Source organism: Maniola jurtina, chromosome Z (assembly GCF_905333055.1).
Source record: "Maniola jurtina chromosome Z, ilManJurt1.1, whole genome shotgun sequence".
Taxonomy (NCBI): Eukaryota; Metazoa; Arthropoda; class Insecta; order Lepidoptera; family Nymphalidae; genus Maniola; species Maniola jurtina.
In genome coordinates, this window is record NC_060058.1 from 13,871,426 (window position 1) to 13,896,240 (window position 24,815).

General features: G+C 36.4%; 1 long non-coding RNA gene across 1 annotated transcript in view; it reads right to left on the bottom strand.

The window, feature by feature from the left end:
- Positions 1 to 3,231, bottom strand: part of LOC123880299 — a 29,945-nt gene extending 26,714 nt beyond the window's left edge. Inside the window, exon 1 of the long non-coding RNA XR_006799204.1 lies at positions 3,221 to 3,231. This is a non-coding gene — a long non-coding RNA (uncharacterized LOC123880299). The remainder of the gene's footprint in view (positions 1 to 3,220) is intronic.
- Between the last annotated feature and the right edge of the window lie 21,584 nt (positions 3,232 to 24,815).

Here is a 24,815-nt window from a genome sequence, read left to right on the forward strand (position 1 = left end):
ATTAAAAAGGTTATCTCATGTCTTTTATTCCAAAATGTCAATTCATCATATTTTTGTATGACTAGGGTCATACCTTTTATCCTTGTTTACATTTTATCAAAAGAAACTTTCGAGTAAGCTCGACTGACATCACATAATCTTTGTTAATTATTCTTCACATTTAAGTATGAAAATATTTGTCATAGCCATGCCACTATATTTAATAAAAACAGAGCTGGGTCGAATTTTAAATTAATTTTATATCAAAATCATCTCATTTTTCTGGTGTTTTTGACATTACCTAGAAGAATTCAAAAATAAATTGTATCCGAATTTATGTGTGAAGAAGCTGCCTGCCACTGTAAAAACACCGTGAAATGAATTTATTTTAAACAAAGTTTAAACAAACTATACTTTGTTTTTTTTTTTTAAAGTTATTCTTGCGGGTGAGTCCTAAAAAGTTTTTAAGGCTAAGTACCCTCGGATTATCTTGTTCGATTATATTACCTAATATTATGCTTGAGATGCAAGCCTTCGATGGTCGCAATTGCTTTACTTGTAGTTAGACAGAACTACTACCTAAGCGCTGATGGTCTGAAATTCTTGGGATTGTTCGGAAGTCACTGAAATAACAATAACAGCGCTAATTTTCTGACTCGAACTATGAGTTAGACAGGTACGTCAAATTTTTACGAACCGTGCAGTGGTAGCCTCGCCATAAATGCCTTGGAGTTGTAAGGTAGCCTACAAAAAATAAAAAATATTTTTCATTTCATTCCAAAAGATTACAGTCGGATGCCATTTGATCACTTTCAAAGGAATACACTCAAGTAATAAGCTTAACAATATCAAAGTCATATTCGGTTCAATTCATTCTAATAAGTCTGATTTTTAATTCCTTGGAATTCCGACTTTCTTATAGAGAGAGAGCCAGCGCGTGCCAGACTTTTTTAGCTTTATATTTGGATTTCTAATTTTGTTTTATTATGCTCGCTCGACTTCATACCTAGGTACATTACACGTGTAACTAAACAAAAATTATTTATTACTTTTTAGTGCTTGTGGTTTTTGAAGTCGGTTTTATTTTTCTTTTGAAAATTTTTTAGAGTCTTGAATGCAGGTTCCTAAATCAAAACACATGACATTAAAGTATTAGGCTGTTTGCCTAAATTGCATAGAAATATCACATCACGACATTTGACTCTCTCTCTTTCTCTCTCTGCACCGCATGGTACCGAATGTCAGATTTATGGTAGACTGGGCAGAGCCTTCTCATTCTGAGAGGAGATGTGTACTATATATTTTATCAATAAAATAAAAGTAGATCCAACGCCAATGAACACAACAATACAAACTACAATTGTACAAACTTTTTTACCAGTCAATCAAAGGCTATTTTTAACCCCCGACCCAAAAAGAGGGGTGTTATAAGTTTGACGTGTGTATCTGTGTATCTGTGTGTCTGTGTATCTGTGTATCTGTGTATCTGTCTGTGGCATCGTAGCGCCTAAACGAATGAACCGATTTTAATTTAGTTTTTTTGTTTGAAAGGTGGCTTGATCGAGAGTGTCCTTAGCTATAATCTAAAAAAATTGGTTCAGCAGTTTAAGAGTTATCAGCTCTTTTCTAGTTTTCTTGTAGAAAAGAAGGTTAGATAACCGTTAGGTTCATAATATTATGTCAATAGACAAATGTCAAGCTGTCAAGATGGACGTTGCCTAAATACATAATTATTTATTTGAAAATGATGTTTTGGAAAACTCAGATACTTTGGATCGTCGGGGGTGTTATAAATTTTTAATTTACACTTGTATCAGATATCTCCGCCTTTAGTAAATGACAGCTCTCTGATATACGCCGTAAGAATAATTGGATGAAGTCCATCATGTATTGACGAATTTCATTTTTGCAACATACCAATCTCTAAAAAACCATCGGCAATGCTCTTTGTTTTAGGATTCAATGAATCTACGTAGTATATCTACTTGGAAACCGGTTAAAGTATTGCAAGAGATATTTCCGTGCTTTAAAATGTTAGCAACAACAGCATTTATCAATAATGAGCATTTGCCTTTAGTAAAAACAGGTCGGTAATTCGAGGTCCAACGTACCTATTGTATAGGTAGAGATCACTGATCGTTAACTTGTAACTAAGCACAATGCATGATAAACAATAATTGAATCGCCATTTGATTACTATATACTTGTTGCTTTGAATTCTGTTTTAGACTCCATGTCCGTCAAAGTGGCATAATGTTAGGGGGATGAAATAAAATTTATTAGAGCAATAAAAGCAAACCTCGTCTGTTCTGCTCTTGTGTCCTTTACATCACGTAATCTCTCTTAATTCGTCTTAAGCCCCAGTTCCTCCCGTTTTATCCCTTCGGTAACCATAAATCTTAAGCTTTGCGACGATTCTTTTAGTTTGTTTAGCTACACGTGTAATGTACCTAGGTATGAAGTCGAGTGAGCATATTATAAAAAAATTAGAAATCCAAGAGTGAAGCTCGCCCGACTTCATACCTAGGTACATTACACGTGTAGCTAAACAAAAATTAGTTATTACTTTTTAGTGTTTGTGGTTTTTGAAGTCGGTTTTATTTTTCTTTTGAATTTTTTTTATTTCACAATTTTTAGTGACCCCACTGTACTATAATATGCTATGTCCAGTTAAAACCCTACTGTTTACTAAGCTATTACACTGATCGCGAACAATTTGCTCTTATCCATTGAGGAGTTCTGCTCTCCATCTCTGAAGATATTCATCAGATCTTCACCAAATTTATATGGAACCACCTGCATAATAAACCCTTTCAAACAAAAACAAAATTTTTCCGAATTGGTCCAGGGGTCTTTGAGTAATCGGGGAATATACATAACAAAAAAAAGATTCCGACGAATTGAGAACCTCCTCCTTTTTTGGAAGTCGGTTAAAAAAGGGGTTTCACATGCTACCTGTGAAATGGTCTATCTCTTCTATATATACAATATACATATTCTTATAGGTAAGATAATTAGCTCAGGCCGCACGTCCAAATTGGAAAATATCTTTCCTAAATTGTTTTAGTAGACAATTGAATCGGGACCTCCTTAAATGAATTTACACAGAGTACGGTTTTAATGGCGTAAATTGAAGAGTTTTGTAAACTAAGATCGCTTTTAGAAAATCATTATTATATCATTATTGTTTCTAAAACTTCACATCGATTCGTTGCTCCGTTGCGACGCCATTGACGGACACACCAACAAACACTTTTTCGTATTTATAATACGAAAATTTTATGCTGTAGTTTCTGTTACGCCTGTTGACGTAGTGTGTGTCAGCCTTCAAAAGGGTCGAAGCGAAGCGACAACAGTTTGCGTATAAAACACTCAACGTTGTTTACCCTCGAAATTAATGTAAGGCCAATTAATTACAGGTCCTCGTCTAAATTGCGGACATAAGGAGATTATCTAACGGTCGGCTGTGAATTAGCTTTAACAAACTATTAACAGTATTGATCTAAGAAAGGGACATTATCACACAGTGATAGTGACTCCATACAAGCGAATGACTCCATAGCCCTTTACTACTACCGGGATACCAGTCTGTCTGCACACTTCTGTGTGGTGAACATGGCTAAGGTTTGAGTGAAGCCAATCGAGCGGGACATGGACAACGCTATACACAAACATCATGACATGCTCCTCGCTCGTGTGACAACTTACTACTATTATTTATTAGTGGTTATTAGTATACTCATAATAATAATAATAAGCAAAATAAGCGAACTTAATTTTATTTCATTCCATTATACATATAAATTGGTACAGTAGGGTAGAGAAATAAACGTAAAACCCATCACAAGATTTGAATAAAATATGTATACAAAAGTAAACTTAAATAAAACTGTTTAATAATGAATAGTAAAAAGCTTATTAAGTATAAAGAATATTAAGTAGTGAGCGTAAAATAAAATACTGCAGACGCAATTATACCCATAGCATTCGTATTAATGTCAATTACTCTCTACCATTCCTATACATTATTTGCAATAAATACCTAACAGTAATGCGGACTTATTTTCCGAGTGGCATTAAAATGGTAAACGTCCAATATCACGTCTTATACAGAGAGCCAGCGCGTGCCAGACTTTCGTTATTTTTCAAACGCTGAAAGATTCTCTGCGTATTGTCCCCAACACAGGGAGAATCGATCAGCGATTTTTGCTTTGGCTTTAGGTGATAAAGGTGTAAAAAATCTTATGACAAAGTATAAATAAGTAGTTAGTTAGTATAAAGTCAATTTTTTTTATGATTTTCTTTGGAATAGTATTAGAAATCACACCATGCATTGCCAGACAGTTTGATTCGTAGCAATCCCCTGCCAGATACCCTTAAACTTTAAGGGAGTCTGGTAGGCCGTTACCATGGCAGAAAATATTAAAAATAGACTTTATACTTTGACCTAAGATTTTTTACACCTTTATTACGTGCTCCCAAAGCCACCAAGATCCAAACTTCATAGTCACCGATCGTCCCTCTTTATGTTCGAGACAATACGCAGAGAAACTTTCAGCTTTTATAAAATAACGAAGGTCTGGCACGCGCTGGCTCTTAGTCCATTACCTTCTAATGGGATATTTTCTCAGCAAAAAACAAAGAAAGACGAAAGCTGCAAAAAGACGAGTTGATTCTCGTTAAACAGCAACTAATATTTCTTGATCCCTCCGTAATTTGCACATTTAAAGTACTTAGAGGCCTAATGAATTCCCATTTAATATTATGGTTATTTGAATTTCAGATATTTTGGACTCTGAGCTTGATAAGAATGGAAATTTTATCATAATTCCTTTGATTTATGCTATTTACAAAGAAAGGTAAACAATTATTATTATTACCTACGCTCCTACGCTTATATTAATTCACTGGACTTACACGACTTACAAAAAGAGTTTGTTGTTTTCAATTGTAATCAGATATCTTTAATTTAACTAATGTTATCAAAGCTTGTGTCGTTTTTTAAACTATACTTACCTGACAAAACGTTATGTCAACGGCGCGTATCACATATAGTACACGACAGGTTGAGATGGCAATCGAGGTATGAGGCGGGGGGACGCCCCGCACACCCGCACGTCACCCGTGCTTATCCGCAGCGGGTTAAAAAAATACATACCAGAGTGTAATAAGCTTAGACAATAATTAATAATTAAGATGTAGCTATGTTCAATTTAAAAATCCCCAACGAACTGCACAAAGGTGCAGCAAGTAAAAATAAATCACAGCAAAACAAAAATGGCAGAAAAAAAAACGCCATATATTATACTATAAATGGCGTTTTTTTTTCTGCCATGTTGAAGGAAAAAAGGAGGAACACATTAAAAAAACCTATCGTGCACTTTAGTATTATTTTAGGTAGGTATGTAGTATGTAGAGATGTCAGGAACATCAAAAATTATGTAGGAAAGTTTGTAAGATGTGATAATGACTTTCAGAAATAATGACTGAAATCAAGAAGCACGTTAATTAAATCAAGTAGACAAATGTCGTTACTAAATAAGCGCGTGTTAGTTAACAAATTTAGTCAAGGTGAGCTTGTAGATCATGGTTCAACGTTTCCCTAATGGGCTGAAAAATAACGCCTCAGAGGCCAACCTAAAGACTATTATTTAGATACCATCCATCGCTATAGCGTTAAAAGGTGAACTCTTGGCTTTAGCTTCTTAAATATATTGGCTTGCTTTGCTATAGAAAGATCGCCACACAAAGGAAACCATCTCTTTCAACTAAAGAGCTTGACAAAGCTTGTGTGGTGTCTGAACTAACTACGCTCAACTTTAGACTAACTTTAGATAATTTTATCTATTTAAACTTAGACATTAATTATTCTTATTAACTTAGCATTAATTTGAAATATCAGGCAAAAATTAATAATATGTAGGTAATTTTTAATTAAGTAACTATTAAAGAATCTTATCTGAACTAGTAAGTAACTCGATATGTAATATTTTGTTGAGTACCTATTAAGTGGATAGAAACCGATTATCATCATCATTATCAACCAATAGACGTCCACTGCTGGACATAGGTCTCTTGTCTCTCTCTTCCACTTACGATGCCTGAATCCAGCGGCTCACTCTCTCTACGTGATCAAGTGAGAACAGAGGAAGTTCTTAGGAGAACCAGAGTAACCGGCATAGCTAAACGTGCTGCAAAGCTGAAGTGGCAATGGGCTGAGCACGTATTTTAAAAACACGATGGAGAATGGGGTCCCTAGAATAGCGACCTCGCGCCAGAAAGCGCAGTGTTGTAAGACTCCTAACGGCATATAAATGACAACAAGTGTAAATTAAAAATTTATAACACTCCTGACAAATGAAGGTTACAGTAACTAGAAAAGAGCTGATAACTTTCAAACGGCCGAACCGATTTTCTTGGATTATAGCTAAGAACACTCTCAATCAAGCCACCTTTCAAGCAAAAAAAACTAAATTAAAATCGGTTCAATAGTTTAGGAGCTACAATGCCACAGATAGATACACAGATACGCAGGTATACAGATACACAGATACACACGTCAAACTTATAACACCCCCCTTTTTGGGTCGGGGGTTAAAAACACTGGAGGATGGGTTTCTAGAATAGCGACCTCGCGCCAAAAACCCCAGTGTTATAAAACCCCTAACGACTCAGACTTAGTAGGCAAATAAATGACAAAAATGTACATAGGTAGTTTTACACATTCAAGAATTCATTCACCTATTCGTGATCATAAAATCGTTTTAAAATAGCACACGTAAAAGGTTTTACCGGCCCATTTGGTCATAGCGTAGCTTGAATAAATCGATGAGTCATTCGAAAAAAGGGTCAAGTCCTTCGCTCTAAAACCCGAGCGAGCGAGCTTAGAGCAGTTAATGAATGCAGATGAATTGTGCGATACTAGGCTTTTTCTGTATCAGTATAATATAAGAGTGGCTATCCTCATTACACTCGAGGAACTCAGTGGAAATAGTTTTTAACATTAATTTTTATTTTGCGCCTTTTTTTGTACAGACTTGTGCTTGACTGCAGTCAGATACTGACAAGTGACGATGCAGCCTAAGATGGAAATGCGTTTGCCTAAAAGATCTTCACTCTTGAATTGAAGGTATATTATGTATGGCATATTATTGTATATTAAATACTTGAAAAGAGCAACCGCCGAGTTTCTTGCTGGTTCTTCTCGGTAGAAACGGCATTCCGAACCAGTGGTAGATTATTTTGACGATTCAAAAGCACTTGTAAAAGTTTAATTGAATAAAAAAACTTTGAATTTGAATTTGAATTAAGTGGAGGAAAAAACTGTTCAAACTCAAATAATTTATTCAAGTAGGTACTATTGTACTTGTTTTGATGGTCAGAATTGTTAGATTTGTAAGATGATAATTAAGTTATGATAATTAATTACGTAAATTTAAAACTAAAGCTACGAGGATTTCAAACGCGCCCAGGTCTGAGAAGAGCCCTCAACCAACTCAGCCAGAAGAATGCCAGAAGGACGGTATCATAGCGGTTTTATTGAGAATTGGAGAAGCAAATCGCTTTTTACGTGTCCGTGGAGTTTCGACTACGTACGGACCTTGACGATTATATTTGTGGTACGATAGTAGAAAGGTGAAGGAGAAATTCTTGCACACCTTCACATTATTGGCCATATAAAATAACGTACAAAGATATCAAATATAAAATAGTTTCTAAAAATAGGTAAATAGATTGGGCGCAGAGAAAAGCCGAGGAAATAGAGTCTCTATCTCTTTTAGCCTGCGGAGGTCAAAAATCGGCAGACAAACAAAAACTGGATACAAGATACCGTGAGAAAATTCTTAGTATATTGTGTTCGCACAATGTAAATGGAATAAAAGAAATGGAATGGCAGAGACTATTTTTCTAGAGGCGATAAAATTGATATTCATAAAAAGCATGTCAAGTGCTTTTAGGTCTTAGTCCTGCTGTAAACTGAACGTATACACATGTAACACCAACCGTAGAATTAAGAATATGTGTAGAAGTGGTAATAGCAAATAGCAGTTTTAACAGTGAAGGAAAAGATCGTAAGGAAACCTGCATAATCATGACAGATCTCCATAATGTTTTGAAAGTTGTGTGAAGTTTATCAATCTGCACTTGGCCAACGTGGTAAATTATGGCCAAACTCTTTTCATTGTGGAAAAAAACCCATGCTCAAAATAGTGGCCTGGTATGGGTCGATGTTGATATAGAAGTGGTAAAGGAGAGCTGTTAGTATTGATTGAGATTATACCCGTGAGTTTGACCACGTGGACTTAGGCATTATGAATCTCTCTATGTTAAGATTCTGAGATGCAAGCTATCTCTGTACCAAATTTTGTCACATATCAGATGTCCGTGGCCCGTGATAAGCAAACATACAGACAGACACACTTTTTTCATTTATAATACTAGTATGGATTATGGCTAAAAATTATAGGTCTTTTGTAGGGTCTTTCGCACACCACAGTCTTGTACTGAACCCAGCGGGTCCCTGCGACTCGTTTGATGTTGTCTAGTGGGGAGCGTTAAAGATAGCGGATGCCATTTCTATTATCTTATTTAGAATTCTGTGGTATCTACCTATGTTCAGTGGGCGGCGAGGCTCAGAGATATGCTACGGACAGGTAATAAAACGCGACTGCTTTCAGCTACGTCCAGTCCCAGAGGCGTTTGTTATATCCGTAAAGCCGACAGCAAGCTCCCAGTCATGAAGATTAAATTCTCTTTATATTGTTATATTTGTACAGGATATTGTTTCTTTTCTGAACACTTTTAAATATGATCTTACGCCCTATGAGAGAAATTTTCTTTTAGTTTGCATAATTTACCTACCACATTTATTTATTTATTTGCATAATACACCACAATTTTTTAAGTGTATTTATTATTATTTATATTGGATATCACTTACAATGGTATAAGGACGAATTTTATTGTAAAGGCTATCCGATGCACGATGGTGCGATAACTCACGTAGTTCGTAATAGATTACGACCCTCCTGTTCGAGGATTATGGACCTTTTCAAGGTCAATATTTGGGTCAGGGCCCTAAACGTGGAGATCGGCTGCTCCATTATTGTATTATGTCCTTGAGAGGGCCGAGACGTTTTGTGATTATTATCTATATTAAATTTGATGTTCGCAATGGAAACTATAATAATATACTTATGGCCTTTTTCTAAGGAACTGTAATTTTTGTTGTTAATGCTTTCTAAAAAATACCTATTACCCTTATGAAAATCTCTTTCACTATTTTAGCTTATTCATCATATACTTTTTTTTTTTCAATATTATTTGTTTTTTAACCCCCGACCCAAAAAGAGGGGCGTTATAAGTTTGACGTGTGTATCTGTGTATCTGTTTATCTGTGTATCTGTCTGTGGCATCGTAGCTCCTAAACGAATGAACCGATTTTAATTTATTTTTTTGTTTGAAAGGTGGCTTGATCGAGAGTGTTCTTAGCTATAATCGAAGAAAATCGGTACAGCTGTTTGAAAGTTATCAGCTCTTTTCTAGCTTTCTTATAAAGGTTTTTGTGTCGGGGTTTTTTTTATATTTTAAGTTATTGACTGTGTCTATGTTCGGTAGCTTGGTCACTTCAATAAACAATAATATAAGGTACTAATTTCCAATAATACCTATGTACAATTCAGTGGTTGAGAATTGAGATGGCGTGTAATGATGTACATGTTATATATGCTTGCGTAGTTCTACATAAAGACACGACGGACAATACCTACCAAGGTTTGACCAGGTGAATCTCGTTACTGTATTCAGTCGGGCATTTCAGTGTTACGTAGATACCTACAACCACATCAACATATTACGTACATAATTAGTAATTACTAATTACATATCGCTAAATAAATAATTAATCAAATAAACTTATAAAATTACATTATTTAGGTACCTACAGTTTATCTGATGATCTTTTTGCGACCGTCGTACTAACAAATACAGTTACAAGCTAATGCCCGCGACTTCATCCGCGTGAATTTAGATTTTCGAAAATCCCGTGGGAATTCTTTGCCTTTTCTGAATATAAATTAGTCTACTTACTCTTCAGGTCTTCGATTATATCCATGTAAAAAATCAGGACAATCCGTTACTCCGTTGTAGCGTGATTGAAGGACAAACGAACAAACAAACACACTTTTGCATTTATAATATGGGTATTGTTACAGTAGGTACACTTGTACAGTATACCTACTTATTCAATTGCCCTCAAGATGGTGTAGTGTATTGACACATTGATAATAACATTACGATTTTACATAACAATCAAACCGATATTATGTGCCGAGAGGGAAAGCATACAAGCATTGTTACGAATTTCATAATCATGATAAAAATTTGAGTGAGCTGCTGAGATTTTTGAAGGCTCATTCATATCAGTAGAAGCTGCTTTCCCTGGTGTTAGACTCACACATAAGAACCGTAGTTAGGTCTTCAAAAACAAAAGTTTTTCTTTCCACCTATCTATAAGAGGCACAAACTGTTCTACATGAAATAAATTTGATGATTGATATGATTTTTCATATGACGATTATGAATAGATCAATTATGATCACGCTACACCAATTCAACTCGAACTTTTCCGAACGACTGCAAGAGTCCAGCCTAAATATTGCTGTTGATTAAAATTAATTCAGCCAAATCCAAGCTTTGATCCAAATTTCACATAGGTAAATCCGAGGGTACATATTATGTACTACATACTTGGTATACACGCAGAGATCCAATAATCTGCCTGATTCAGTCTACCAAATACTGATTTTGATACAAGTACGTACCTATACCTAATTATCTGTTTAGTGCCCAAACAATGCTACAAGCTATGTAGCAGCGCTGTCATGAGTAAATTTACTAATCAATTAATGCTTTGTGGATGGTATGATAATTATTAGATGCGTATTTGAGATCATGCGTGTTCATTAAGATATCACCATCATCAACCCATCGCCGGCTCACTACTGAGAACCGCGGGGTTATTCGCTAACCACTTTCTAGCCGAACTGATTTTTTTATCCATTGAAGATTTTCTGTGAAAAACATTTTGATGTCACTCAGTAAAGCAGCAATGTAGACTAACCAACCTCGGTGGCCATCATTCAGCGTTAAACTCTCAGTTAGCGAATCACGTAGAAGTCTCCTCTCAGAAGAGAGGCCATGGTTTGCCTTGCTGGTTAAGTGTGGATTGGCAGTCTTCATACACCTTTGAGAACATTAAGGAAATCTCTCAGGCATATGCAGGTTTACATACGATGTTTTCGTTCACCATTAAAGCAAGTAATATTTAATTGCTTATAACGCACATAACTCCGACAATTAATTAGACACGCTTTCGAATTTAATATTAGTAGGTAGGGATTGTTAGTATAATATCGCTGTTCAATAAAAATATTTGGAATGTAAAACTCTACCTCCGAATAAAGAACGCATTTTATTTTCGCCAATGCCAAAAACTATCCATTCACCTGTCGAGACAAACGCGAGCGTTCATTGTGAGCAGTTTTGACGTGGATCAAAAAGACACACATCAGTGGACAATGGACTTTAGTAAAAACCGGCAATGTATGTCCGTTACATCGCCGTATTATCCTTCTTACCCCACTACGGCACAGCCAAAAGGAAGGGTTATGATTTTGGTATGTTTGTATCTATTTGTGTTCCACCTAACGCCCAAATTACTGAGCCGATTTTGGTGAATGAGTTGCCAATCGCTTCGTTATTATGATCCGGGTGACATAGGCTATAATTTATACGAACAAAATCAGTACGGCAGACGTCAGACCCGAAAAAGTGGGGGGTCTCTGAAATTTTTTCTTTGCTATTGTATCGAGTGAGATATCAAATAAATGGTTTAAATTAAAACGAGTCTATATTATGCGTACTACTCTATCCACGGCAAATTATTACGGAAAACATAGCTCATTTGTAATTGGTTGGTCAGTCAAAATTGTTAACTGGTGGATTTTTTGTCTTTGTCACTTTTATGGGATTAGGTAACAGAGATAACCCTATATATTAACTTCTCTCCGTAGATAGAGTAAAGAATTCGCCGTCACGTGAGATCGCTATCAAAGGCTGGCTTGTCATCGAATAAAAAGAAATAAAAATTTTGTAGCTCTCAATATTTTCCACCTTCGTGATAGTAAATTGTTTACGTGAAAACTCAAGTTAGCTAAGGCCCATCCGGGCGGAAGTCGATTTACATGCCTACCCTTTTATCCTTTTGAAGGTTAATTCTACAAACATTTTTTTCGTAGTGGTTTTTTCTTGAGTCAGTCGAGAAAATTCCATACATAATTTTACCTTTCTGAACATTTTACGCATATCTCGGTTGTTTCGGATTTTACGAAATTCTGAGCATATTTCTAGTTATTATTTATGGAAAAGTTTGGCAGGTCAATTTTTGGACGTCCGTAAAAAAATATTTGGGCACTTACAAGGTGGAGAGTGGTACCTACCATCAAACACCTCGTGATACAAGGTCAAGTGGTCGAGGTCGAGGACATACGCCCACGTGGTCGTTCCCCAACAGAAGTCGCTGGACGGAGATTGCAAGAGCAGCAGTGAAGAAAAATTCGTGGCCACGATCATTCTTCATATTTTAAACTCCATATTTAAAACTACATATTTTTAGAAAAATCTAAAACACCACGGACACAGACATTAGTTTCTAGAATATGTCTGCAAAATTTTATGGACTTTGGTTGCTTAATATTCAAATGAAATTGGAACTACGATTGTATGAACTATGAAGCGAGTGACGGAGAGAGCCCTGTTAATAGTTATCTGCCAAAGCCACCATGGTCCAAAATTTATAGTCACTGATCGTTCCTGCCTGTGTTGGGAACAATGCGCATAGAAACTTTCAGCTTTTATAAAATAACAAAGGTCTAGCCCTCAAAAAAAAAAAAAAACAAAATTCAAAATATATTTATAAAATTAAACTTTTACAAGTACTTTTGAATCGTCAAAATAATCTACCACTGGTTCGGAATGCCACGGGATCTTAGTCCATAAGTTTATTGTACCCTGTGTTTTTTTATTAATCTCATAATATCTCGTCTAGAAATAGAGCCCTTGTGCTTTTGTACTTATTTACTCGCACTTAATATTTTTACACATTTCCTTTCCACTTTTATTGAGTGTTGGATACAGTCGTAAAATGAAAAAAAAAAAACCGGCCAAGTGCGAGTCGGACCTCGCTCTTTTTAGGGTTCCGTACATAAACATTATGAACATGATAGTTTGGATGCATGAAATATTTGTTTTCCGAGCTAGAACATCACAATATTTTTGTTTTTATTCTTTATTTTGTTGAGATAATAAGCTTTTATTTGTTTATTTAATAAACTGCGAAAGAAAACCCCAAAAAATGTTCGTTTGTTTGGTCACAGCCTTCAAACTATTTTATAAATCGTTGTTTTCAGTATTTTTTGTTTTAATAGGTACAATATTATACAGGCTGGAATTTTGTAATGCCTCTTGAAGGGAAAGTACTCTTAATACTGTAGATAGAAAATTTTACTCCAAGAAAACATTCCTTTATTTTTGAATAGAAAGAAAACTGCATTCAAAGATTTTCAAAAATTCGCTTGCCACACCCGGGAATCGAACCGACTAAAATCTGTAAAAATGTACTTTAATTGCATATATCGTTAGAATCAATGATAAGGATAAAATCTCTCTCAGAAACTTGATAAATTAAGTGAAAGGAAAACCATGAAATCTGGACTTAGAAAATTCAATGAGTCAAGTTAAAGCTCTTTACTAACTCATACTCTTTAGTAACTCATTTCGTCTCCAAGCTAGAAACCTGTGACACGCGGACAGACAGACGGACAGACAGGCAGAGAGACAGCAGAATAACATTAATAGGGCTCCATTTCTACCCTCTGGGTACGGGACCCTAAAAATAACTCTAAGCGATATGTTTTCGCAGGTAGGAAATAAAACAGCCTTCTCGAGAATGATTTACGCCTGAGATTGTACGCGATGTAAGGCGACAGTCACACGTCGTACGTTACAGATAATACGACTCGCGAACCCGGCCGAGACAAATGTCGGTAGCGTGGACTTGACGTGTGGTTGTAAAAATAAATAAAGGACTGCCAACATCTTGAGCCAAGTACGCATCGGATTGGGCCCCAGTAAAGATTTCTAACCCTGGAATTCATAGTCGAGATAGGGGTTTCAATTCAAACGACATAGGTATGTCATATTCAATCTTTATGGGAAGACACATGGCGTTTGAATCGTCTTCTAAAGAAGCCCCTACCTTGACTATGAATTTCGGTGTAAATGTTTTTATATCTGATTTTAATCATTGAACTTACTTTTTTCTTATTCTGTTTGTCTTTATATCTTACTCTGTCTATTCTGTTACCACCACCATCATTATCTTCATCCCAAATTTTTCTCTCAGAATGAGAAGAGTTTATGTAGTAGTCCACTGTGCTAGCCAAGTGGGGATCAGCAGTTTTCACACATTTTTAATTGCTTTAAACTTAGAGATGATCGCCCGGGATCGAACCCCTGACCCTCGAACAGGCGACCAATGTCTTTAACCACTAGGCTATCTCTATCTCGAAAATATTTTAGTTGATAATAATTATTATTATAATAATCCATGAATCTGCGAGATAAATTAAAATCATAATTAGATAATTAATCATGTCATAATATTAAATCGTGCGATAAAAATAACGCTCTTCAAGTATTCATGTAGGTAGTTGTGAATCGTGATATAATAGAAGGTAATATGAGTAGGTAAATGTCATCGTTCGTTATTCCCGGTGATCTGTGTTCCCGGTATACTTTGATGAATCCAATCAATACTGACGAGTATTGTTTGGATTCAGACTACCAACCGAATACATTATTTCCACAAAGTGGACGTACCTGTACGTGGAACCGGATCTTCCTCAGGAAATAGCCTCCACGATAGACAATCGCTAATTCAGTTTGCGCTGCGATAGGGATGTCAGCCATTACGAACGATAAAAGCTAGAGTTATGTAGGAAGATTATATTTACGAAACGGTAAAAGTTAAATTAGATGACTAAAAAAGCAAAGTATGCTAAAACTTGAGCACAAATTGTGTGTTGTGTTTTTTTAACCCCCGACCCAAAAAGAGGGGTGTTATAAGTTTGACGTGTGTATCTGTGTATCTGTGTGTCTGTGTATCTGTGTATCTGTGTATCTGTGTATCTGTCTGTGGCATCGTAGCGCCTAAACGAATGAACCGATTTTAATTTACTTTTTTTTGTTTGAAAGGTGGCTTGATCGAGAGTGTTCTTAGCTATAATCCAAAAAAATTGGTTCAGCCGTTTAAAAGTTATCAGCTATTTTCTAGTTTTCTTGTAGAAAAGAAGGTTAGATGACCCTTAGGTTCTTAATATTCAAGTGTCAATTGACAAATGTCAAGCTGTCAAGATGGACGTTGCCTAGATATACACAATTATTTATTTGAAAATGATGTTTTGGAAAACTCAGATACTTTGGATCGTAGGTGCGAAAGTTATCAGCTCTTTTCTAGTTACTGTAACCTTCACTTGTCGGGGGTGTTGAAAATTTTTAATTTACACTTGTTAAACTAATAGGCATGTACCTACTTGACTGCTATCATACCAATGTAGTGCATGATGCAGCCTAAGGTGGAAAGCGCTTGCCTAGAACTTTTTCTTTCTTCTCTTTATCTTTCTTCTCTTTTAGCTAAGTCAATTTTACAAAAAAAAAAATTATCAAACTCAATTTCAATCAAAGTATCAATAAAGCTTTACATAGCGTTTCAGTAATCGTACACTGCAAAAAAAATAGTTTCGTAATTTCATTATAGGTATCAAAAGTGAGTTTATATAATTCAAAATTTAAAAAACCCCCGACACAAAAACCTTTATAAGAAAACTAGAAAAAAGCTGATAACTTTCAAACGGCTGAACTGATTTTCTTCGATTATAGCAATGACTAGTCATTGGATCATAGCTAAGAACACTCTCGATCAAGCCACCTTTCAAACAAAAAACTAAATTGAAATCGGTTTATTCCTTTAGGAGCTACGATGCCATAGACAGATGTATACAGATACACAGATACACACGTCAAACTTATAACACCCCTCTTTTTGGGTCGGGGGTTAAAAATCAGTCGTAGCTACATTAATGTGTTCATTGTTGTCTATTAATTAATCTAGTCGAGACGCTCATCAATATTAAATTAGGGAGTATACTGTCACTATATTATTCACCACAACATCAATTCAAAATATCAGAGGTAGGAATTTTGAAAACTGCCATATTCCTTCCAGGCGAGTGCGCTTCCATCTTATACTGCATTATCACTTACCACCAGGTGAGATTGCAGTCAAGGGCTAGACGTGTCTGAATAAATAGAAAAAAGGAATTATCTACACAACTTAAACTTTGAGAACTTGGGTAGGTACTCAAAACAACAATAATTTTATCGTCTGTCTGCTAGCTTTTCACGGCCCAACAGTTTCACCGATTTTGACGAAAGTTGGTATCCCGAAGATTTGATCCCGGGGACGGACATAGGCTATTTTTTATCTCGGAAAATCAAAGGGTTCCCTCGGGATTCTTAAAATCTTAAATCCATGCGGACGAAGTCGCGGGCATCATCTAGTATATTGTATTCACATTTCCAAAATATTTCTATACTAGCTGATCCGCCACGGTTTTGCTCAAGCAGAATTAAATTTTTGAAAATCGGTGAGGGAGTGGAATTGCCAAAATACGTGAAACATCTCTTTCTTCATTTCAAGCGGAAACCCAAATAGGTCCTACCTAAGTACCTAACAATTTCATGGATTTAGCTCAATCATCACTGACCTTCTAGTATTTATACTTAAGTATACTTAGTAATCTTTATTTATTATTAAGTAATTATCACATCTAATCATTTATTATATATGTACTTAAACTTGTATTAGATTTAATGTTATTGTAGGACTTCATTTTCTTATTCTAAAATGCAAACGTTACCAAAATATCTTGTTGTTAGGCATGTGGCATACAGTTTTTAATTTTCAAAATGTTCTCATTCATAGCATTTCTCACAAAACAATATCTGGCACAGAATTCGTTTTGAATCATAAAATATTTTAAACCTCTCTTGAATATGAGACTAGAAAAAATCTCACAAAATATTTCATATAGCGAGTGTTTTGAAAATGCAAAGAACAATTTAAGAACTGTTTGCTACTGCTGTTGACAATCACTTAATTAACATCCAGTGCTCTGCTTCCAAGCTTCTACATTTCTATCTAAATAAGAATTTTAATTATTTACTATTTATCCCAACTCACATCCTTCCCATTCTCTCCTCGTCCTTTCAAAATTAGAATGGTTCAGGCCATATTCGGCTAGGCTGACGTAGAGTCGATTGGCAGATTTCATACACCTTTCGAGAATATTATGGAGAACTCTTAGGCATGCAGGTTTTCTCACGATGTTTTTCTTTTTCGTAAGTAAGTGATATTTATTAGCTTAAAATACAACGGAAAGTTAGAGATGCGTGCCTAGGATCGAATCCCCGACCTTCCAAATAGAAGTTTAACGTCTCAACTACTATTAGGCTAGCACCGCTTATGTAGTAATAGCATTTTGCAACCATTACGGTTGCAATACACAAAATTTATTTTGCCAAATTCTACAACGGCAAACTCGCGACCATCGTCTGTAAATTATAACAAAGTGTCATAAAGCGTAGAATTTCCGGTTGTTCCGAGGCAGCGAGGGATAAACTGCGTGGACCTGAGACTTACGACGAATTAAGAGAGATTACGTGATGAAAGGCAGGACCTGCCAACGAAAGAAACGTGATTTTGTTGCGTTAATAAATTATAGTATATCTCCTCGGAGAACAACGAAAAAGGTTTGCTTGAGCACCTATAAAGAATTTGTGATTGTGTTCACTAAAGGTAGTAATTTAGAACTACCTTCATAGTAAATATAGCTATTTGAAATTACGCTGAGTGTTTATTCAGACGAACCATATTATAACCACTCCACAGCAACAAAAATGTCGCTAGAATAGAATAGAATAGATTTTTATTCAAATAAACTTTTACAAGTGCTTTTGAATCGTCAAATAATTTACCACTGGTTTGGAATGCCGTCCCTACCGAGAAGAACCAGCAAGAAACTCGGCGGTTGCTCTTTTCAATTGTTCAATTTACAATAATATTCTAGATAGATAGATAGTGATTTATAGATAGATAGCTAGATAGTGGTCGTATGTCAATAGCCACGTCCAGACTGACCGAGCAGTAGCTCCGGCTGCCTCGGGCGCACGTTGCCTCGGCCAAGCACCGCTCGACCATGAGCCATTTTCATGCTCAAAAGCGCGTCACTCTGAGCTCCTTCGCTGTGTGGCCGGATATAACGACGCTCGCGAACCACTGCAAAATAAACTAGACCCGAGAAATACTAACTGCTCAAACTGGCCCACCATGGTTTGTGAGGCCAACGCGCAACCTTTCTTTGCCTCGCGGGCAGGGAGCCGAGCGTAGCTTACAAGCCGTGCTCGGTTGGGTTATATGTATAGAACGAAGGAAGGAAAAGGAAAAATGTTACATTAAAATATTGGGTTGAGTTTTCAAAATTCCTTTCTTAGCGGATGTGTGCGTCATAATTATAGCTATCTGCATGTCTTTCAACCCGTAGTAGTTTAAGCTGTGCATTGATAGATAATTAGTCAGTTAGTCAGTGAGTCACATACGTATTTTCCTTTTGTATAATATATTTAGATGCAGTAAGCCTAAAAAGTACGAAATAGAAAATTGGCATCTATTTAGTTTACATTATTTAGTTGGTAAAATTATCAGCAACGTTTCCGCTGAAATGTAAATGAAATTCTGTTTGAGTTTTACTAATTTTCAAGAACAATAACAGCTTGTCGGAAGTAAAGGGGCGTCATTAAGGGAGTTTTGTTAATTTATTCCAATCCTGAAAATAAATCTTATAAAAGAAGCCTAAGAGTATAAAATTAATAACAACCTACGCAAATGTAGTGAAAGTTAGGGTAATTTAGGTAGGTAAGATAGCCTTCCTAATCGTATACATAAAATATCGGTCAACTGCGAGTCTATCGGATAAGAAATGATACTTTTTAATTTTCTTGAGAGCCATTTTTAAAATTTTAATCCTATTTGTTACCATAGCGGCAAAAGAAATACAAATTTCTCTAACTATTACGGTTCACGAGATACAGCCCGCTAACAGACAGACGGATGGACGGACGGATAGCGGAGGTTAATAATAGGGTTCCGTTGGCGCCCTTCGGGTATTAAACTCTAGAAAGTCATGTTTTTCTATCTATTTGGAACATTTTACAGTTAACATATACATACTTAACTGGTGATAAGTACGCGACATGTATCTATTGCTACATGATATTCTAAGCTAGGTGGACTGACGACATCAAACAAGTCGAAAAAGCTGCTGTATTCAGACGACGCAAGACCCTGGTCCTTGGCGTATGGGTGTCCTCACAGAGATCATATTATGTTCAGCAGTGAACGTCATCTATCTATGATAGCAAATTAATCAGAGAAGGTTTCATTACAAAAATTAGACGATGTAGAACAAAATATAATTAATGATGATTAATTCTAGCCAGTAACGATAAACCGTGCCAACCTGAGGTTTATAGCGGATTAAGAGCTATTACGTCAGAAAAGTAAGGCACCTCCGGTCCTCACGAAACAAGTACGGGTAGAAACAAGTTCACTTTGTTGCCTTAATAAATTCAAGTTTATCTCCCCAAGAAGAAAAAGGAAATAGACTGAGTGAGCGATAAAGGACTTGTGACTGTGATTTGTGTAATGTTAGCATAGAGATAGCAACTTACGTAATTAAACGACTAAGAAATCTGTTAATTGAGTTAATTAAAATGGACGATGTGATTCAACTTAGTTACTATTATCATTACGCGGCTGCGACAGTAGTGTTCGAGATCATAATATCTGAAGAGCGTTGTTAGCCTAGCAGTTAGGATGTCGGCCTTCTTCTCGGTAGGCCGGGGGTTCAATCCCGGACACGCACCTCTTGCTTTTTGGAGTTATGGGCGTTTTAGGTAGTTAAGTATCACTTGTGTTGAAAACATCGTCAGGAGACCTTCATGCCTAAGAGTCCTCTATGATGTCCTCAAAGGTGTGTACAGTCTGCCAATCCACACAGAGCCAACGTGGCTGACTATGACCTAAATCCTTCTCATTTTTAGAAAAGGCAGGGTGAGCTAGAGTGAAGAAACTCTCGGTTTTTTCCTGTATTAAAATCTGTCAAATATAAGCAAGTAGCGCAGTTCGCGATAGTTATGAAACTTGTAACAAAACCAGTGTAGGTGAAGCCGGAGAGGCTAGTCACCTACACTCGCAGGTGTCAAATGCTATCTATATTTGACCCTAGGAAGCATATGAAGCTATGACCTATGACTAGATATACTTGATTTCACGTCACCCCTAGCCTAATATTTGACAGGTGTCGATTCAGGATAAAGCCGAGAGTTTCCTCACTCTAGTTCACTCTGCTAGGAGGTGACTACCTAAGTAGTCGTTTCATAGCTTACCTATCATCAAATGTAGGTAACATTTGATGCCTTGAAGGCTTGACGTTTTGATAAAAGTTTCATAACTATTGAAAAACTCCTTTTATAAGTTTATTATATTTCATAGGGAAGCTTCTATTCAATATGCTCGGATTGAACACGCTCGGAACAATGTATGTGTTCGTATAACTTTGACATGCATAACATAATAGATATCTTATTGATATATCCAATTAACTAGCTATTGGTATAATAGAGACTACAGCATAGTACTAATCAGTTTATATGCGTCGCCTAATAGAGCAGCATTCAATCCACCTTGATATTCTACAGCTAATAATGCCCTCAAAGGAAACCTAACTAGAGGCATTAGTGATGTATTCGAAGTTTATTATGATATGAATTTCAATTTAAGGGCCAAAGCACACGCAATACTTTAGCGTCGGCAAATTTTAATTTGACAGCTTTTCGGCAGCTAGAAATAACAGTATAAAAACCATCCAAGTGCGAGTCAGACTCGCGCACCTAAGGTTCTATACTCGGGTATTTTTTTTGTCATTTTTTAAGATAAATCAAAAAAAAATAGTACCTAAGCATAAAAAGCTGTTTTAGAATGTACAGGTAAAGTCCTTTTGTAATAGGTATGATATGCCACTTGGTATAGTTATCATACTTGGAAAATTCAACATACTAATTATTTGTAAACATTTTAATTTTTTTGTGATTTAACCACAAATTAATGTCTTTCAGATTTTTTCCATTTCTTATGCTATAAAATCTACTTACCTGCCGAATTTCATGATTCTAGGTCAACGGGAAGTACCCTATAGATTTCTTGACAGATACGACAGAAGGACAACGAAGTGATCATATAAAGGGTTCTTTTTCCTTTTGAGGTACGGAACTCTAAAAACCACCATTTAGCTGGCAGGGGGAGGAATAATTTGATGTTGTAATGCAAAAAAGAATAATAATTGTGAATAATATTAGAATGCAAAATACTTCATTATCATCATCATCATCATGATCAATCCATCACCAGCTCACTACAGAGAACGGGTCTCCTCCTAGAGTGAGAAGGGGAAACCAGAAATCCTTATTATCGATCAACGATATCCAAAACGATCAGCCATACTCTTGTATACTTTTGCCCTTACAAGCATTCTAAAGCTTCCAATCTCTTAGTCCAGTACTGAGTTACTCCAGCACTGAGCTAACCAATAATAATTAATTCAATCAGAAACAATCAGCATATTTAATGGATTAGTATAGCACATACACTTCACTTACGTACTATCCACTGACTTTGTATCTGACGACAGTTTAACTTTACATAAAGTCTACTAGTTCTTGCATATATAATAACTACAGTTGGCGAACGAGTTGAATGCAGAGCTCAGGAATGCGGTAGTGCTGTGACCTAATTATAACTCTTGTCGATAAATTTCAACAATGCTTCAAGTTTATCATTTTACACTATTAACATAATAAAAACAATAAGATTATGATATTTACACATTTTTAATAATTATTGTACACATAGAAATCTAAAATTTAATGGTCAGATTCAGAAATGACAGACATGGTTGTATCGGTGTCACTATCCACACCATCGCTGACCTCAATTACGAATCGATCTTCAATTAAACCATCTTTTTGCCAATAATTTTCTTGTAACATCATTTTCAAATAAATAATTATGTATCCAGGCAACGCTCATCTTGACAGCTTGACATTTGTCAATTGACATTATATTATGAACCTAACGGTCTGTTACAAAGTACCAAAAAAACTAGAAAAGAGCTGATAACTTTTAAACGGCTGAACAATTTTTTTTAGATTATAACTAAGAACACTTTCGATCAATCCACCTTTCAAACAAAAATAAACTAAATTAAAATCGGTTCATTCGTTTAGGCGCTAAGATGCCACAGACAGATACACAGATACACACGTCAAACTTATAACACCCCTCTTTTGAGTCGGGCGAATAACACGGGGCTAGACCTCAAGTATAACCGCGTTACACGGTAAGCGTACGTTCGATAGCGACAGCACAGCACTACAACTGCCCTACATGAGACGAGGCGGGGGGAGATGCTCCCGCCCTTTACCTCAGGCCCCGACTGCATTCAACTCGTACGCTATCTGTAGCTATTATGCGTCAATAAGTGTAAATTAAAAATTTATAACACCCCCGACAAGTGAAGGTTACAGTAACTAGAAAAGAGCTGATAACTTTCAAACGGCTGAACCGATTTTTTTGTATTATAGCTAAGAACACTCTCGATCAAACATCCTTTCAAACAAAAATAAATAAATTGAAATCGGTTCATTAGTTTAAGAGCTACGATGCCACAGACAGATACACAGATACACACGTCAAACTTATAACACCCCTCTTTTTGGGTCGGGGGTTAAAAAGACATTACAATTAAGTAGGTATTGAAGCACATTTCTATCATAATAAAGTGTAGGTAAGTATAAGAAATAAGGCTCTTTAAAGGTATGATCGGCAACCAAAAAACGTCCGCTGCTGGGTACAGGTATCTTGGAGGGGCTTGCACATGCCACGGTCTTGCGCCGCCTGAATCCAGCGGCTCCTTACGACTCGGTCTATTTATTGGGAGGTCTACCAACACTCCGCTTTCCAGCATAAGGTCGCCATTCTAGCAACTTGGGACCCCAACGTGTATTGGTTTTTTGAACTATGCCCGCAACCCCAAAGGTATGATAATGCTATTTAATAAAACGATAAAAAATCCTTCGTACATTTGACCATTTCGATTTTATTCCTCGAGGCAAAAAAATGCCATTAGGGACATGTTTGCGAAGGTAGGAAATAAAACACTTCTCGGGGATGATTTACGTGCGAGATTATACCTACGAGATATAAGGCGACAGTCACACGTCGTCAGATAAATAAAATAGTACTGACTCAGCAACATACTATATAAAAAGTTGCTGATAGATATGCTTGGTGAATACAGGCTGCAACCAGAACGTTAGCAAAAATTTTGCGTAATTATTATTAAATCAACAAAATCCAATACCAATAACCATTTGCCTAATCTATAGATAATAATCTATGGATCTGAAACTTGAACACAGACAGTCACCCTCATCTAAAGTTCTACTTGTATGATAACATGTGTCTCTCAGAGGGACACAATCCGTAACGGATAATCATAGGAGAACCAAATTGACCGATATACTTGAACGGATTAGCAAGCTGAAGTGGCAGTGTGTTGTCAGGGCAGACATGTTCCGGAGTAGAGATCGCATACTACCAAGCGCAGCGTAGGGCGGCTACCAGCCCACTGGATTGACCACCCTAACCTGAACACCATTTGTTGTGGCACGCTCTAAAGAAGGTCTATATCCAGCTGTAAACACATACTGGCTGATTGACTAATTGAGTCTAACTAGAAACCGTTATGATTTCACTTACAAAATATTGAGGTCAAAGAGTAAAATAATATTAGACTCTTGTGTTCTCATCTTTAGTTATGGTCCATAGTAGGTAGTAGGTACCCACTGCCCTGTCTGTAACAGTGACGCTATCGCTATCTCCATGTATGTTGTGTTCGAAACTATATCTTCAAACAGGAAATCTAATAAGCGACGACTGCGAGACTTGGATGTACAGGTACAGTATAAATTATAACTTATTTAGATGTCCAGCATTCTAGCACAATCAGTGGGCACGACAACGCTTTTTAACGATTTCCTCACACGTTCCAGGCCTTCGTTGTTTGTCTGTCTATCTGTCTGTCGTGTTTGTCGATTCGGGAAATCAAAATCCCCGAACCCTGAATCCCGTTGACCTAGAACCATGAAGGCAGGTAGCAATGTTTTACATACTTAGCACAAGGAAAGGGAAAATCTCAAACCCCGTGAATTTGTGGTTACATACAAAAAAATAATTAGTGTTCACGACCAAATAACTAGTTCAACCAAATCACATCTCGATGGTGCTTATTGACATTAACTTGCAATGTTGTAAAGATGTTGGAAAGATAAATTTGGCTGGCTTGAAATTTCTTCTACGATGATACGGAATCCTTTTTTTTTCGAGCCAGACTCGCACTTGACCGGTTTTTTATCGAGAAAGCAATGCAAAATCTGCGAGAGAGATTATTCTCACATGGGCTCTCCGCGCTGATTGTTGTCGTTATCGCGGTTATTCTTTATTCTTTGAAAAATGTCGGTAGCTTGGATTTGGCATACGG